We start from the raw sequence: 15,199 nt of genomic DNA on the forward strand, positions 1-15,199 counted from the left end.
AGAACTCCTTGATAACTAAATAAGGTATTATTCACAGTGCCTGGGCCATAATGGACACTCAATTCACATTTAGGAATAGGTGAATTAATGAGTGAGTTAAAAAGCACCAATGACAAGGCATACCCTTGTAGTATAAATATAAGAGAAATACTCATTCATGGACATTACTACTTTCCTTTAGGAGCTTTTCATCTTTTTACAATTTTATTTAAAAGGATGTCTTTGGGAAGAAACTTTGAGCATTTATCAACTTCATGATAACTGTAAAATCAATAGCCAATATTTTCAGAGTACCCATAAAAATGAGGTTTACAAAAGAGAAAAAAATAATAAGGATGGTCAGTCATGAAAGAGAAACTAGAAGAAAATGAGTTCTGCTCTACCTGAGTTGATGGCCATACACATCACCTATCAGTTTCCCTTTCCTCCAAGCAAGGCTCTCCTCTGGTCATTGTGAGTAGTAAAGGCATGATAGCCCAAAGGTTAACTGATGATCTTAACACAACATGCACAAAAGCATTGTTGGGCCTTTACTCCTAAGGCTTTTACCCATGTACACAGTAAACAGTTACGTTTGGTTTCCTGCCTTCTATTTTTTTCCTTATATTCTAATATCACTTTTTTTTATTCCCAGGCTCCAATCCCCATCCCCTTCCCTTTTTTAAAGGGAGAGTAGTTCTATTTTGAATATAATTTAAGATGAGACCCAGCTCTCCGATTTATGAAAAAGGACATATTTTCCAAAGCCTGAATATATATCCTTCTTATATTCAATACGTGATTGTGTGCAGCCACTGTTTCTGGTAAAAACAAAAACAAAAACAAAAACAAACAAACAAAAAACAAATAGAAAAAAACAGTGTAAGGAAAAATTAATGAATCATAAATAGCAATCACTTTTTCTTCATCAAATCCATCAGATTACCTTCTATCACCTCCTCACTCAGCTCATCTAAACTATTTTTTCAGCTGTGACCGCCACGACCGGGAGCCCATCGGTAGACACCATGGTATCCAATGGCAGACGACACTACCATGTCAAGATTGTGGCAGGTGCCCCTGGCATTCCCAGTGCAGTGGCCTGAGAATATAACTTTGGTATCTGCTTTGGCTAGTTTGTCTGCTGTCTACCTCTGAATGGTCTTGGTGAAGTTGAAATAGCCGTCGTTCTTGTTGATGCTTTGTAGGAGCAGCAGGATGTGCTGAAAGACGCTGCATCCTGGCACTTCTGCCCAACACGATGCTCAGCTGCTGTTTAATCCAGTGGTCCCGAGCCTGCTGTTCAAGTAAGGGCACCTGGAAACATCGTGCAGGAACTGGGAGTCGAGAACACGGAACAGAACTCCCCTGACCCAGAAGCTGAAATAGTCATCTCCCCAAGTCTGCTCAAACTCCGAGATGGTCTTGGGCCACCAGCGAGAATTCTCTGTCCACATCCTTGATCACTCGCTACAGATCCTCTGTTTGCTCCTTCTACCAAGGCGTCCCTGGCATGGCATGGATGAGGTCCCCATACAGAACAAAGAATTTGGGTTTAGGGTTCAGCTCTTTGATGGCCTGAACAGTCCTGGAAATTAATATTAATCCCTCCATTTCATATTCAAATTCTAAATTAGGAGAATACCCAACTTGCCTTTAGATTATCACTGTCTCCATTAGGAATAATACTAAATATAAGAAACACTAATCTAAAAAATCTATAGTCTGATAATTCTTGATAAAGTATGTTTTCAAAAATTAATCCAGTTATTCACTTCTAAAATGTTCACCAAGCCATCTGCATGAATATAACTTGATAGAAAGTATAAAACTTTCTTTCTACCTCAAGGAGTGTCCATTTTTACTTTATAGTGTTCCTGTGAGTTGCAAAATTGTAAATCGACTGCTTTTCTAAGGTCGACCCAGATTTGCTTTCTACTATCACTATATTCTAGATAATAACTAATGAAGGTTAGATTTTATTTTTATGGAATAGCCACACATTTTTTGCCTCATTTACCATCTTGTCTAATGACTCCGAATCCACCTCGCAATTTATGTGACAATGTTGGCTGCTTGACCTGAGCATCTGTTCTCCAAGTGCTTCACCACGTGCCCTGATTCTGTGTGAGACAGTGATAAATTCTACCTGAGAAACAAGGGACGATAGGTGATTTAAAAATATATGTTTTCCTCTGTTCTCACTTTCTTCTGCGAAGTCTTTCATTCTATTTCTGAGTTGAGTTGATTGATTCTGAACTAGTTTAAACTCAAGGTTTAGAGCAACAAGCTGAGAGAAAAAAAAATGATAGAGATATATTTAAAAAGTGCCTTGGTTTTATCTTCTGATTCATTCAATAGAAAAGCTATTTTATGGATAAAAGTTCCTTTTTGTAAGCTGTAGTACTCTTGGTTACTACTGGAGTAAAGCATTACAAAGGAGGACAAAATGTGAAATGCCGACAATTTAACACACATTAAATGTAAAAGAAGAAGTGAGTACTGAACAAGAAACACTCAGGTTTTATCTGTGATGTTTTTATTCTCTCTCTCTCTCTCTCTCTCTCTCTCTTTCTCTCTCTCTGTGTGCGTGTGTGTGTGTGTGTGTGTATGTGTGTGTTGCTTATTACTTCAGTAAGTGAGGCATAAAGCTTTAGTTGTGTGCAATGTGTATATAATAGATAAATGTAGAAAAAAATTTTAAATTAACTTTGAATAAAGATAGTAAAAAGCTAAATTTTCTGCCTGTTCATGCAATCAGAGTACCTAAGCACCACTCTTAAGTGGAATGACTGGCTGGTAAAAGGTTAAGAACCTCCTCAAAATATCTCCTTTACCTGCCAGATACCTTGGTCCCCATCAAGAAGTTTCCTGCCTTTCTTTTGATGTTTTAATCCTAACATAAATAAAACTCTCACCTAGGAAGGGTAAAATACTAAGTTATGAGGCATTTTCAATTCAATATTTACGTTTCTGAGGAGGCACTCAGGCCATGGAATTCCTTTGAGAACATTTCACATAGTAATGGGGACTCTTGTTGAAAGACAAAATTTTCAATCTATCAAATGTTTTTAATGTAGTGGCCTATTATGTTTGTAGAGAGTATGTGGTAAGAAGTTGAAATAGTCTTTGGGCTCTTTGTATACTCCAAGTTTATGTACTAAAGTGATAGAATATGTTTTTTTTTAATTCTAAACTACATTTTTATCAATAAAGGACCTACTCGATCTTTATCTAATTTACTGCTATTCAATATAAAGGAAAATGCCTTGATCTATGTACTTTAAGGATGTTCTATTTATCTATATTTTTTTCTTTTTTATGATTATTTACCCTGATGTCAGATGTCATGGAACTCAAGTGTTTATAGTACATGAAATGTCACTATTATTTAGTTCTCTTATTGCCCCAAAATATGGATATAGAATCTTAACACTTTTGATGTCAGTGACTTCCTGAACTTGAGAAGGCTTCCTACTTAAACATTTCACTTTAGACAGCACACCACCCACTACCATCACACATACTTTGTCCTCCTGAGATTGAAATCTCTTACCTCATAATCAAAATCCATGATAGGACTTTTAGAACAATGATTCTTGGAGACTAGATAAAATAGTGTTTCATTCATTCATTCATTCATTCAATAAATAATTTTTGTGTCTATTATTCATATTGTAATTGCCAAGGATCTTTTAAGAGATATTACTTATCACAGATTCTAAAACTATACATTCTTGCCACCTAAACTGGATTAATCCCCAACCAGTCTCTATTCCTTTACCCTGCTTTACTTTTTCTTCATGTTACTAATCACCACTTGAAATTATATGATTTATTTTTGTATTCGTTTGTCTCCCTAGGCTAGAATATAAGCTCCATGAGAGTGGTGAACTTGTTTCATTCACTGCTTTATCTACAGTACCTAGAACTATACTTAAGAACTTGGTAGGTCCTCAGTACTAGGTAAGTGAATGACCCAATCGATTAATTAATGAGCCTCAGTTTCAGTTATTACCCAGTTGTTTACCATGCCCTACAGGGAGCCTGGATTACAAATGGGATTGTGCATTAGGTCTCAGGTCTAATAGGACTGAATGAAGGTTCAGAACCAGGGGTAGAGACCTACAGTCACTGAAGTTAAATACCTATTTAGATTTCTTTTGGCAGTCATTAAACTCTTTTGCTTCATAGAGATACGATTATTTAATTGATATTCGATAAATAACCCATTGCTCTTAACTAACTAATAGCTAGTGATTTAAAGGTGAACTTTTTCATTGCCTATTATCAAATACCTTAGCATATCTACATCTCTATGTGTTGACACCTAAATTAAAAGGAAAAGGTGTCTCACCATAAAGGCTATTCCATAAAGCAACAATGTTTCAGAGACTCATTAAAATACAAAGCCATGCAAAGAGCTTTTTAATCATTTAAAAGGAAAAAAGATGTGCATATGAATTTCCAACAAATCCATGACTACAAGGATGTGCAACCATGACTGTGGGAGCAATAATTGAAATGCTTTACAGCATTCTTAGAACACCTCCCAGTTTTGCTCTCTGTAGAGGTCCATAATGTATAATGAGAAAACAGGGAATACATCAGCCAAAGGGAAAGGGATGTTTTCAAGTAAAATGAGACATTTTATGGATAGAGGATATTATCTGCATAATTGGGTAGGATTCAGCAAATGTTTTAAACAGTTCATTTTGATCATTATTGTCAATTTTGTTTTGTTTTGTTTTCAAAAAAAAAAAAGACAAACTATAGATTTAAAGCAAAATATGCTTTGGTTTAAAACCAGCTCTAAATTTTAGAAATGTGTTTGGAAATTGTTTTGAAATACATGAAAGGACTACCATAACATGTATACTAATCCAGGTAGAGTAAGTATAATTGCAAAGCTCTGTGAGCATCAAGGAGTTTTCTCCTCATTTCCTGCCAAAATTTAACTAACAAGGGAGAAGAGGGAGTAAAGTGCTAAATGCAATAGTTTAAAAAAAGGAAACATTTTAAATTAAGTGTTACATCAAATGGTCTTGCTAAAACATATGAGTAAGTGATTTCTAAGATGTGAAAACTTTTCTATAGTATTATGATAACAAAACTATTAGTGTGGTTAATACAAATACACAGAAATATGTCAATTTCTATTGTTTGTAATTCAGTGAAGCAGCAACACCTTACAGATAGCATTGAAGTGGGCGTTGAAAAGCTGAATTCTAACACCATACAACTGTTTCTTCTAATCATTTCACATGTTTGTGCTTCAGTGTCTCTTTTTTGTTTAAGGTAGAAAAGAAAACCTTTTCTAGGAGGAATCAAGATATAACAAAAGAACAAAGGTACAGCACTGATAGTTTACATGTTGTTGATCAGACATAGGCAAAAAAATAATGAAAATTTAATCATTAAAAAAATTAATCTTGGACATTTTGTTTAGTCAAATATAAAATGCACCACAATAATACAAGCAAATTTAGTGAATAGCCCAACAAATTTAAGTCTATTCCACATACTAAATATGTAATGAAAGAGAAATGGACATATTTATTTTTTTACTAACAACTCCCTGCCAAGTGTAGAATATGGCGTTAATTTGTAAGATGAATCAAAAATGTTAGAGAAAGAAAAAAACTAATTTTTGGTGAGTACCAGTCATACACATGCTGGTGTATAATTTATGTTAAGTTGCTTGAACTTCATATTAATTCTATGAGTCAGGTGAGAAAATGAAGGCTGAATTCTATTTTTACTCAGTGAGATGCAGCTAATAAGTTACAGAACCAGCGTTTTGAACCCCTATCTGCCTGCCTCTAAAGTCTTAGCTCTCTCTACCACATTTCTGTAGTCTTTTCAAAAGAGTCCATAAATTTCACATTTTCTCAGAAGGTTTGTTCCTGTGCAAATGAACAACCTTCTATTTTCTCAGTGTTCCTTTCCCACTGTGGAGCCCTACTCATACAATAAAGTTTGAATTAGCCTCATGTTTTCATTCCCAGATCCTACAGTGTAATATTACACCCAGGACTGTCCTCAAGCATTGTTGCTTGGCTTGTTCCCAGCCACTTCTCATCATTTACATCAGAGAGCCCTGCCATAAATCCCTCTAGGGCTTTTTAAGTGGTAAATTTATTAATTTCTAATAAATAAATTAATTTCTTACTAAATTATTTGGAAGGTGACACCTTAATTGAATATGACTCTTAGGATCTTTCACATTTTAAAAGAGGATTCTGGAGATTCATTCATTTTTTTCTTTCATTGCTACTTTGAATAAATATGTATTGAATATTTACTTGCTACTTGCAAACACCAGTTGTGGAAAACTGAAAAATGAATACAACACATGTATTCTCTTGCTCTCTAAAAGACAGCGGTCTGGTCCAGTCAAAGAGATTATGATTCTAAGTAAACTAAATACTACTATAGCACAGCACACAGGTTCTGAAAATACAGACCTCTCAGGAGTAGCATCAGCATAACTTTGGAACTTTTTAAAACACAAATTTTCTGTCCCTGCTCCATACTTAGCTGAATCAAGAACTTTGGTCCTGGGGCCTAGCAATCTGCATTTTACAAGCTTCCAGTGATTCTGATGCAAACTGAAGTTCAAGACCACTGGTGTAGCGTTTACATGTAGGTGCTATATCCAGACTAAACTGGGTTAAACTTTTGCTCTATCACTCCCTGATTATATGGTTCTGGGCAAGTTACCTGAAATCTATGTATCTGTTGTCTTCTTTGTAGAATGAAGGTGATGGTAATGATAGTACCTACCAGATATGATCGTTGTGAGGATTAAGTTAGTTAATATATGTTAAACACTGGAGCAGTGCCTGACACAGAATAAGGACTCAGTAAATGTGCTTTTGTTTTGTTATAAGGCATAAATAACTTTTGAAAATCCTCTTTTGTTTTAAGATTTAAATAACTCTTGATGGTTTTCAATAAATGTAACAAGATATTTACATGCTCTTTGTCCAAGTTTTCACATAGTTTAAAATTTTTTGTCAAATGGACTTATCTTTGTTTAATAAAGTTAATAATTTTTAGCATTAAAAAAAGCAAATAACTCTTGAAATTATTCATAATACTTATGAAAAATTTAAAGCTTATTACTTACTAATTAAAAGACTTTTATTTGGATGCAAAGTTTCAATGAAAGACATGGATGCTTAAGATGGACATATTCAATAAATGAATATTTTATTGTTGTTTTCAGTAAAGACTTGCCAACCGTTCTTTAGCCACAATGTGTAGATAAACATTTCACTTTTTTTCTTAGGACTGAAGTTGACTAGTAATTAACTCTACCTCTAGGTGTGATATTATTTGTTTAATGTTTGATTAATAATATATAAGAAACTTTTCACTGAAAGAATAAAACTTCTTGGGAAAGACATCTAGGCCTTCAAGCTGAGGAAAGAGGGAAGATAGGGAATATACAAAATGGAGTCATTTTATCCGAGTTGCTAAAGTTATCAATATTATGAAGTTTAAAGCATGAGGAAAGACTCTTTTCTTGTTCTAACTGGTCTGGGAACTTAAATATATTTTTAAAAATTTCCAGTCCTGCATCAATGCCTAGATATACATCTGGACTTCCAGATAACCCTCTGATTACTCCTTGAAGGATTCATATATACATCTACCTGACATCTGTTATCCAGACCACTGTAAGTCACCAGATCTCCTGGCACCCATTTTCTGGACCACCTGGCATCCATCATCCTGACTGTCTGACTTATGACTAATAACCACTCTGGACAAACCCTAGGAATAAAGATTTAGGACTGATAATTCTCAAGAATGTACTTTTTACTCTAAGAACTTTAAACTTTTTTCTTTGGATCACTTCTGGGTTTTTGCCTACCTGTGTTATCAGTTTGCAAACTCTAAGACCCTTGAATAAATCTTTATCATATAGTTCTAGCCAAGCCTTCAAACTCTTTTTAAGTTCATTTAACAAATACAATTACTGTGTTTGAGATTCTTCATATCTTGAAGAATCAAATTGTCTTACTCTGCCTTGAATTTTATCTGCTATCTATGAGAAATATAAAATAAATAAACTTGTTTAAAGCAATGTAAAAGTTAGTATCACAACCAGAAAATAGATTTCTTAGATTCAAATTGGTGTCACTTTTTGCTTTTAATGAGTTGGGGTAAGAAGAGCCCTCTGTGTTCCCTGCTCATCTAAGTCTGCCAAGCAATTAGCATCTCTTAACATTTCCAAGCAGCTGCCTAATGAAATGCTTATTTCTCCAGAAAGTCATTTTGCATATAAAACTCTGTCTGATCCTCTGAAACTAACAAAGGTATTTCCAGTCCAAGAGACACTCTGACATTGCCAAAACAAATGTTCAGATATTAAAAAAATTCCTTTCAAAATTTACATTAGGCCTATCTATAGAATATCAGATAAGGTAAGATGGGTAATCATTAAAAAACAAAGTAGCTTCTACAAAGATTTTTTTCCCCTCACTTTCAAATTATCTTTATTCTGTAGTCCTTTTAGCATATTATCAACTTCCAGGTACATATCTTCATTTGCTTTCTAAAATGGTTTCTTAGAGGAAAATTGGAACCATGAAGAGGATGTAAATGAGTAAAAAAGGTGCTATTTAAGCTTTTCCAGTTATTCTTATCTCCATCTTTTTATAGCTAGTAGACCTTTTGCCTTGTTCTTTAGAATTGTGGAAGATGGACAGATTTCTGCCCACTCTTACAGAAAGTTCTTTTCTAAGTATTTAAAGTTCCATTTTCAGGAATCAAGTTCAATTCCTTTATCTTTTTATTTATGTATTCCAGCCTAGAAAGGTTTGAGGCTTAACTTTAAGAAAATACAAGTCACTGCAGTAGGAAGATGTGGTATCTGACTCTTCTATCTTGACTGCATGTACAATTAAACTAAAAGCTTTGGGCTTAACCTCTTTTACTTAGTTGCATATGTACATGAAAATTTTTGCAATTTTTGGTAAGGATAGGAATTTCTTAGACGTTAGGGAAAAATCGTTTAGTATAATGATTGTCAGGATGTATTAAGGTTGTAGAGAGCAAGCCTTGACAACTGATAACACGCTAGAGTTATAGCCAAGGCCCAGAACCCAAAATAATCTGGTCTTTGGAAAAGGTTAGAAAGACAGAACTACTCCTGATGTCAATCTAAGAGCAATAGGATGTACCTAGGATCAGAGCAAAGAAATCTGCTTTGTAGTCTGTGCTGTAATCAGACTATGCCACATTCAGAGTTAGATGTAACACTTTTCTAATTCCCCACCTGCTCAAAGATACCAATCATGTCATAAACACAGGGCCAAGCAAAGTGAATTGCATTGTAACTTCTAACACAGACTTTTATAGCTTTTAACCCAAAGGCAAAGAGACCTCAGGGAAACCAAGAACCTTAAAAGAAATGGAGAGAGGGAGGGAGAGAGGAGAGAAAGAGAAGGAGAGAAACTGATCAGGAAATGGTTTGTGATTGCCAATCCCAGTATCTTCAATTCTAAGATCAATGATGGTTTTGCTTAGATAGGTTAAGTTTTAGTGATTAAAAAAATAAATAAAAAGAAATCCTGGGTTTTTTAATGCACACTCACACAGACACACACACACATGCGTGGGCGTGCATGACTGGTTGTTGTTTTTAAATGAACTGAGAGCTTCAAAACTTGTCTTAAGAAAAAGGTCTTAAGACTTTTGTTACCACACATAAAGCCTGATGTACAATTTGCTCAAAATGTCTCAGCTAGAAATTTACTTAGATTCTATTGGTTTATACTGAATGAAATATTCCCAAGTGGTGGTTGTCTTTGTGGTGGCTCACCTCAGGATCTTCGGAAGCAAATTCTAAGAGCAGAGAAAGTTTTGTAGTATGATATAGTAGAGAAAGAATGTTACTGTTTGCTTTAGATAGAAGTGATTATTAACTAGGAGTTAATTATATCGGTCCTTCCATTCCAGTTTTGTTACTGTCATATCCATCTTAAAACTTATGAAAAAGGCAATAATTGGCACTATTAAATCACATCTTATACAAAATACTGTGCCATGCATAAACAAATTTCTTGCTCAACTGCATAATAAAACATTATATGAAAGCCTCAAACTAGTTGATATAAAGCTCTCACATATTTTAATTAATCTTTATATTCAAATAGGTTTTCTCAGTTAATATTTTATATGGTACTAGGGAAAAACATGACAATTACTAGAGCTTTCTGAAACATCAAAACCTGAACATTTCTTTTTCTATATATTTAATTTTACAGTTAGTAATACATACAGAAATAATATTTTTTAGACTTAATTTAGTCTTACCATAAACAATATCACACGTATCATCCATTTAGCAACCTGTAGGTGCCAAAGATACCAGTGAATTTGACCAGTCCACTAACTAAGTAGTCCCTGAAGTCAAATAGAGGCACACAGGTTGACATTGATCAGTCAATTTAGTCAAAATGGTTCAACTGAAACATCAAAAACAGCTCAAAAAATAAAAAAAAGGTAAAAGAAGTGGCAGAGGATAAGAAAATTATCTAGTATAGATATAGCATTTTATACTTTCAAATATTTTATTATTGATTAAAATTTTAATATGATTTTGGAGAAAATAAACATATGGTAAGATAAGAATTGTTTTTAAGAAAGATATTTATTCAAAAATATTTATAGATGAGATGATAGGAGTTTCTGGGATTTGTTTCAAAATAACCCAGTGTCAGAATGTTGGGAGGGGCAGTTAGTAAGGTATATAGATAGGATGACTATATAATTCATTATCTAACTGAGAACACCTTTGAGAGAGCAAAGTTAAGATAATTAGCAGTCATATATTGATTTAAACTAGAAAATGTGACCAGCCTGAGTTTAGCACAAACTAAACAAAGACAAGAACTAAAAATTGTGGAACATGAGTTATAGGTACGTAAAGGGTTCATCACACCATTCTCTTAAATTGTATATGTTTTGAAATTTTCCGTAAAAATATTATGAAGCATAAAGAGTTGATTATTGAATATCTGACATTAAAGGCATTATGACTTTGGTTAACACTTTTTTTCTATATTAAGTTGATTGGTCTCCACGTGATGGCAAAGGTCTCTCCCTTCCCTTTCTAAAATTCTGAAATTAAACAGCAAGAAAAGGTAAGCCTGATTTTAATGGAATGAAAATAAACATGGAATATAAAGGGATGGATAGGAGGACTTATTCAATAATGTCATTTCTAGCAGATTTTAATGGCAGCCTGAAAAAGAAAAATGAGTAGTAGTTAAATTGGTGTTCTGTAGAAAAGCTTCATTAATGTGAGTTCTAGGAAGAAGAAAAGGAATATAAGCCAAGTTTTGCCATTCTAAGGACTCCTCTCTCCCTGAGTAAATAATAGTGCTGTGAATCCAGTAAGCATGGGACAAGTAGCATTGATGGGATTAGACATAGCGTCAGCTAAACTGCTTCTATGTACAAGCAATAAAAACCAACTTGAGCAGGGCAGGCACAAACCATGTGGGTTTCCCTGGCCAAGTGTCATCACCAATATGGATCACTACTTCTCTTTACATCCTAGAGTGATCTGTATTGATTGTAGAGGCCAATAGAATCCAAATCCATAGGCTGAATCTATTGTGCTGTGGTCTATTTTTCTCCAGTTGTGACCAGGAGTATCATTAATTAAACTTGGCAGTCTTATCCCTTCCTATAATGTAGCTTATTTTGCTATCTATTATTCATTCATATATGTAATTATATAAATTAATTCATTAGTCCTGAAGGGAATGTTAAAGAATGGTAGTCTAAGAAAGAATATTGTTGGGAAGAGCAAATTTATGTAATAATTTGACCTCAAATTCTTGTCTGTCCACAATGTGGAAATAAGCCACATACTCAAAATACAACCACTTACAATGGTTCATGTAAATGAATGGTCACTTCTAGTTTAATTAATACACACAACAAAAACATAAAATATTATACTTATAGTATATACTATTATTATCATCATCATTTTACTGATAAGAATTTGAGGCACAGAAGGGTTAGTAACTTGCTAGGGTCATCCACCAGGCAGGTTACAAAGCAAGTATTTAAACATAGTCATCCTGACTCCCATGCTATGCTCTTATGTTCAAAGCCTGTCCTACAAGGCAGCATTTTCAAATGGCAGTCATGACAAACTGTACCATAAACCACCCAAGATTACAGAGGCTGAGCACTATAGACAGCCATAAGTTGTCTTCCAGCAAATATCAAATTTCTTCCTTTCATAAAAATGGGGAAAAAAATGGATCAGCTTTAAATTGCTCAGGATGTCTGAGTAAGTCAACAACTTCAGCTAGTATATTTATTTTAGTTTAAGCCAGGGATTGGCAAGCTATGTCCCTTGGGTCAAATTCAGAAACTGTATTTGCAAAATATAAAAAGTTTTATTGAGACACAGTTACCCCTATTCATTACTCTCTATGGATGCTTTGGGGCAGCAATAAGCAGTTGTGATAGAAGCTATATGTCCCACAGAGCCTAAAATATTTCCTATCTGATTCTTTACAATGAAAGTTTGCTCACCCCTAGTCTAAAACAGTAACAGTAATTCCATTTTCCTCACTGCCACTGGCTTAAACAAAGGCAGGTGATACTTTTCTTACCATTGAGATGCTTGGGGAAGTCCATTTTGTGTGGGATAGGAGTACAGGAAAGTATAATGTTCAAAAGAAAAATAAAGAATAGACATTTGCTCTTTCAGTTTTTGAACATTGTTGTATAAGGATGTTATTTATGCAAGGGCTTTATTATGGCATGAATTGTATTCCACAATAAAAGATATGTTGAGATCTTAACCTCTATATCTCAGAAAAATAACCTCACATGGCAATAGGATCATTGCAGATGAAATATTAGAATGAGGTCATGTGGAAATAGGCTAGTATGACTGTTGTCCTTATAAGAAGATAGCCATGTGAAGACAGACAAGGAGGATGTCATGTGGAGATGAAGACAGAGATTGAAGTGAAACATATACAAGTCAAGGAATCTCAAAGATTGCCAGTAGCTCACCAGAAACTAGGAGAGAGGCATGAAACATTCTTCTTTACATCCCTCAGAAGGAAATTGCCTTGCCAAGAGCTTGATTTCAAACTTTTCTACCTTCAAGAACAGTAAGGCAATGCATGTTTGTAGTTTAAGCCACTCGGTCCTAGAAAACTAATACAGTGTTGCTGCTACTAACTTATATTCATGAATGGAGTGACTGAAGACAAGAGTTAACACACTGAAGATGACGTGACACAGATGAAGAGATGGTATAAACCTAAGTCACTGTAGATATGTTAATTCACTGAGTTCACCAAACCTGAAATTGTACCTTTGGATTTCTTTCCTAGGATAATAAATCTTCTAATTGCTTAAGCAGTTTTGCATATTATCCTCTGTTTATTGCAACCAAATCATCAAAAATGATATACCACATAACCTGTATTTTACAAAGCAATTTCAAATATTCTGTTACGTTGTCCACATAAGTATTTCTTATTGCACTGTTCTGTAAGTCAACCTTATTAGTAATTACTTTCTTTTCTTTGATTCAGAAAATAAGATGATTATAGCAATACTGGTGCTGAGAAGTAGGTAGAAATGAAGAAAGGAAGGTTTTAGAGACACAGGGCAATGTAGAATGCATAGAGCCACAGAGAGTGACATAGTCATGCTACTAAGTAGTTAGAACAGATATCAACTAGTGCAATCCAGCCTTCAATTATGAGATGTGATGAAGCAGTAGTCAATTTTGAAAACAGAGCAGATTTGTCATCAAAACGAATTAAGGCTTTTCTAGTGAATGGCAACTTGATTTCTTGATATTTATATAAAGGCTAAAGTATTTTCAAATTAACAATTAAAAAAACACAGACACTTTCTCACTAAACAACATAAACTGAAAAAAATTTAAGTGCAAACATTAGGAGAAGGGCAGCTAGCAATCTGTGCACATTTTATGATGCACATTTGCATGTATGCTAAGGGATGAGGTAAAACAAGCATTAAGCAATGACAGGACAGTTCTGTTGGGAGAAAATGTCGACAGCAACTGAGAAAGTGAATATACAAATTAACCAGGGCCAGACTATATATAAAAATAGAACTTCAACCCACAGCTTGCAACAACAGGCCCAGGAAACCAACTCCCTTATCCACAATAAACAGCCCAGGAAGCCAGCCAGCTGTAAGTCAGACCTGCAGGAAGCTAGATTGTTGTCTAGTGATATTCTAGGAAGTTAAACAACAACTTATGTTATCAGTCAGTTCAATATGGACAGAACTTGATTAATAACTGACAGCTTCCATAGTTTTTGTTTCTGTTTCCAATTTAGGACCAATCAGAAAAATCTAAATAGACACCCCTAACCAATCACATCTTCTAGTTAGCCTGCCTACAGCTTCCTGTGCCAACAGTCTCCAATCAGGGCATACCTGGAGTCGTTTGTTCTCTCCAACATAAAGCTTTCCCACTTTTCTGCCTGCCTTTGAGTGTCTGCCAAAGCACAAGTGATGGTGGTTGACTCCCTTGCTATGAGGAAGTGCAGAATAAATAAACTTTGCTTTTCTTATTTGGTTGCTCGCTATTTATTTTCAGACAAATATGCTATATATGAAGAAATGTCTTCCACCCTACCAGAACTCCCCCCAAAAGAAAACTCCATAAGTTAATGATTTTCATGATTGTAGTTTTAGGGGGAAAATCAGGATTTCAAATTAATACTAATAGAACTTTCAAAAATGATAAATCCCTGACCATCATTCACCACCTACCCCAGACTCACAGAATTATATCTATAGTCAGACCAATATTGATAGTGTTTCATCATACCCCACAGGTGTAGTGAACAGAGAATGCTTGTGAACTACTAAGCACTATCATTAGCTGAAGATGAGGTATCTCTCAAACTCAGTTCGAAATACTCTCTGAAAAAGAAAAAAAAAAAAAACAACTAATGCTCAAGGGTTGGGCAATAATGTGATTTATAAGTTGACACCATTCAATTATGATTCAAGGTACATGGAACATGAAAAAGAAATAAAGAGAAAGACTTATTTTTATTTTAATTTAAATGCTTCACAAAAGTTCAAATTTCTTCTAATCCCACATAACTCAACAAACATTTCTAGCCAAAATTTAGAGAGGTGGCAATATCTCTTATTGACTTCACTTCATAAGGCA

The 15,199-nt window shown here is 34.5% G+C and overlaps 1 pseudogene; it reads right to left on the reverse strand.

Moving 5' to 3' along the window:
• Window positions 1–893: 893 nt before the first annotated feature.
• On the reverse strand, window positions 894–1,593 carry LOC107510417 (annotated as a pseudogene).
• Window positions 1,594–15,199: the final 13,606 nt, after the last annotated feature.

The sequence above is a fragment of the Rousettus aegyptiacus genome, unplaced genomic scaffold (assembly GCF_014176215.1).
Source record: "Rousettus aegyptiacus isolate mRouAeg1 unplaced genomic scaffold, mRouAeg1.p scaffold_m13_p_4, whole genome shotgun sequence".
NCBI classification, from domain to species: Eukaryota; Metazoa; Chordata; class Mammalia; order Chiroptera; family Pteropodidae; genus Rousettus; species Rousettus aegyptiacus.